We start from the raw sequence: 3,847 nt of genomic DNA on the forward strand, positions 1-3,847 counted from the left end.
TTCTCTTCACCGCACCTGGAGGCGAGCACCTCAAATATGCCCTCCAGTTGCTATTTCCAGCCTCCAACAACGCAGCCGAGTATGAAGCTCTAATTCATGGACTGAACATTGCTATATCACTAGGCATCAAGAGACTGATGGTATACGGAGATTCTTTGGTAGTCATAAGCCAGATAAACAAAGAATGGGATTGTTCAAGCGATTTAATGGGAAAGTACTGCACTGCCGTCCGAAAACTAGAAGATAAATTTGAAGGTCTGGAATTTCATCACGTGGAAAGAGATCGAAACACGGCAGCCGATGTACTATCCAAGCTAGGGTCCAGTCGAACTCAGGTCCCACCTGGAGTCTTTGTACAAGAAATACCACAACCAAGCATCTCAATGGATCAGGCAGAAGAGTGTAATATCGTGAATCAACCAGAGTCAGACTCTGATGACTGGAGAAGGCCGATCATCAGATATATAAAGAATGAAGAGGAACCAGATGACAAAAATGCAGCCGAGCGCATCGCTAGACAGTCAGCTCACTACACACTCATTGGGGAGACATTATACAGAAGGGGTGCATCAGGTGTCCTCATGAAGTGCATTCTCTCATCTACTGGGAAGCGACTTCTAAATGAGGTCCATGCTGGGCAATGTAGAATACACGCAGCATCCAAGACGCTAGTCGGGAAGGTCTTCAGGTCAGGATTCTATTGGCCAACAGCGAAAAGTGACGCAGCCGAGTTAGTTCAGAGGTGCGAAGCTTGCCAGTACTTGTCAAAGCAACAACATCTACCAGCACAGCAACTGCAGACCATACCAGTAACTTGGCCCTTCGCATGCTGGGGACTGGATATGATTGGATCTTTCAAGAAAGCTCAAGGAGGATACACTCATGTACTGGTAGCAATCGACAAATTCACTAAATGGATAGAGTTCAAACCCATTGCTTCTTTAACCTCAGCTAAGGCCGTGGAATTCATACAAGACATAATATTCAGGTTCGAGATACCGAACAATATCATAACTGACCTAGGATCCAACATCACAAGTTCAACGTTCTTCGATTTCTGCGAGCAAAAAAGTATTCAGATCAAGTATGCTTCGGTAGCACACCCAAGAGCCAATGGGCAGGTTGAACGAGCTAACGGGATGATATTGGAGGCACTCAGGAAAAAGGTCTTCGATAAGAATGAAAAGTTCGCAGGAAAGTGGATAAGGGAATTGCCCTACGTCGTTTGGAGCCTAAGAACCCAACCTAGCCGAGCTCTGCATGGAAACACTCCTTTCTTCATGGTCTATGGGTCAGAGGCAGTATTACCCGCTGATCTCAAGTTTGGGGCACCAAGGTTGATCTTCGAAAGCATAGCAGAAGCCGAAGCTACTAGGCTGGAGGACATTGATGTACTCGAAGAAGAACGGCTGAATGCAGTAATTCAATTAGCACGATACCAGCAGACTCTGAGACGCTATCACGACAAGGCCGTACGGCAACGATCCTTTTCAGTGGGAGATCTCGTCCTCCGCCGAATTCTAACGGGGGAGGGACGGCACAAGTTGTCACCCTCATGGGAAGGACCATTCATAGTAGCAGAAGTCACTCGACTGGGATCATATCGTCTCACTCAAATGGATGGCACAGAAATTGGGAACTCCTAGAATATAGAACACCTCAGGAAGTTTTACCCCTAATTGTATTTCAAAAGCTATCAGGACGATAATGTACTCTGTAAAATGGGAAATATGTCATCAATAAAAAAAAGGCTTCAAGAATACTCAGTTTGTTCATGATTGACCGTCATTCTTATTTAACTCGGGGTGACCACTATGCCCTGCTAACGGAGCAATCGGCTTGAGTCGGCAATGACTTAAGACGGTGCAACATGCTCGCGCTTACTTAACTCGGGGTGACCACTATGCCCTGCTAACGGAGCAATCGGCTTAAGTCGGCAACGACTTAAGACGGTGCAACATGCTCGCGCTTACTTAACTCGGGGTGACCACTATGCCCTGCTAACGGAGCAATCGGCTTAAGTCGGCAATGACTTAAGACGGTGCAACATGCTCGCGCTTGCTTAACTCGGGGTGACCACTATGCCCTGCTAATGGAGCAATCGGCTTAAGTCGGCAACGACTTAAGATGGTGCAACATGCTCGCGCTTACTTAACTCGGGGTGACCACTATGCCCTGCTAACGGAGCAATCGGCTTAAGTCGGCAATGACTTAAGACGGTGCAACATGCTCGTGCTTGCTTAACTCGGGGTGACCACTATGCCCTGCTAACGGAGCAATCGGCTTAATTCGGCAGCGACTTAAAGACGGTGCAACATGCTCGCGCTTACTTAACTTGGGATGACCATTATGCCCTATTAACAAAAGCAATCGATTTAAGTCAGCAACGACTTAAGGTGATTTCACATGCTTACGATTACTCATATAGGGGTGACCTCTATATCCCGTAAACAAGTTTCAAAATCATCACACAGCATTTTACTCCAGCAAATTTACGTACTGCCGAATTCTAAAACAATAGGAGAGTAACAATATCATTCAAATGCCGAACTGGTGTCCTCTAACAGATATCCGATCATGATAACCGCGTGCTCAAAGCACGCAAATATTTCTCTATTTTGCAATATCTTTCTCAGGGGCAACCAACGAAGAAGGGCGACTTGAGGAATCAGGAGCAGCGTTCACGTCAGCCCTTATATCGTCGGGAACAACCACGTCGGGTCTCCTCATCAAGATCCGCCCCGCGCGAATGGCTTTATCCATGGCTCTGTCGCGCTGGGCCCTCATAGTAATGGAAGTTTCTTCAGCAACTTTGGCAGCCAACTGAGCGGTCTCTAGCTCCTGGGCGATGGACTTCTTGGAAGCACGAAGTTCTTTGATAGCAGCATCCTTAGCCGATATCAACTGCCGGAGACGGATCATGTCATCCGTGGATTCCTGCAGCTTACAGCGATGATTGTCTAACTCTTCCATGGTGAAGCGATGACTCCTCTCCAGGATGGTCAACGAATTGCTAGAATCACGATATAGTCTGTCAAGATTGTCGCGAGAAGCAACAAGGGCACGTTTTTCTTCCTGCAAGCAAGAATCAGCTCCTTCAAATATCAAGCAAGCAATAAGAACACAACAATACAAGGACCAGTTTCATAAGTCACCTTTTCAGAATCAAGCTGAGCGCGAAGAGTAGAGTTCAGCATGTTAGCATCATTCAGAGCAGCAGAGACCTAGCCCAGCTCAGTCTGGCTTTGAGAATACTTTTCCTCAAAATTAGAACACCGTCAGACCAGTTCGGCCTGACCTTGAGAATGTTTTTCTTCAAGAACGAAAATCTGCCGAGCCATATCTAGCGAGAGACAATCAAGCAAAAAGGGTTAAAGTGTAAAGCAGTTCAATAAGGTAGACGAAGAGAAGCAAAAGAGCACTAACCAGCATTTGTCGCCTCCAAGTCAGAGACACGATGTTGAAGCAACACCGGATTCCAACGTGCCAGAGACGAAGCTCCTTCTCGAACAGAAGCACCTTGCAACCTCAGCTGACTAGCCATCCCGTCCACCAATGCCTGATATGGAGAACATATGAGTGTAATGACAGCAGTTCGTACGGTGTAAAAGTCAGGCTAGAATATATCATAGTACCTGGAGGTTGGAGAAGAACGAAGGGACTCCCAAATCGTGAGAGATCAATTGATGACTTGGCATAGGGTCACCACCCGAAGCAGCTCGCAATGAACCAGCAGGAACCAATTCAGTGTCATCAACAGAGCCCAAAACTTGGTCGGCGGGAACGCTAGCCTCTAAAGCGACTCCCTGGCCCAAAGCTTGGGTTACCACCATGCAACCAGAGTGTG

The sequence above is a fragment of the Zea mays genome, chromosome 3, assembly GCF_902167145.1.
Source record: "Zea mays cultivar B73 chromosome 3, Zm-B73-REFERENCE-NAM-5.0, whole genome shotgun sequence".
NCBI classification, from domain to species: Eukaryota; Viridiplantae; Streptophyta; class Magnoliopsida; order Poales; family Poaceae; genus Zea; species Zea mays.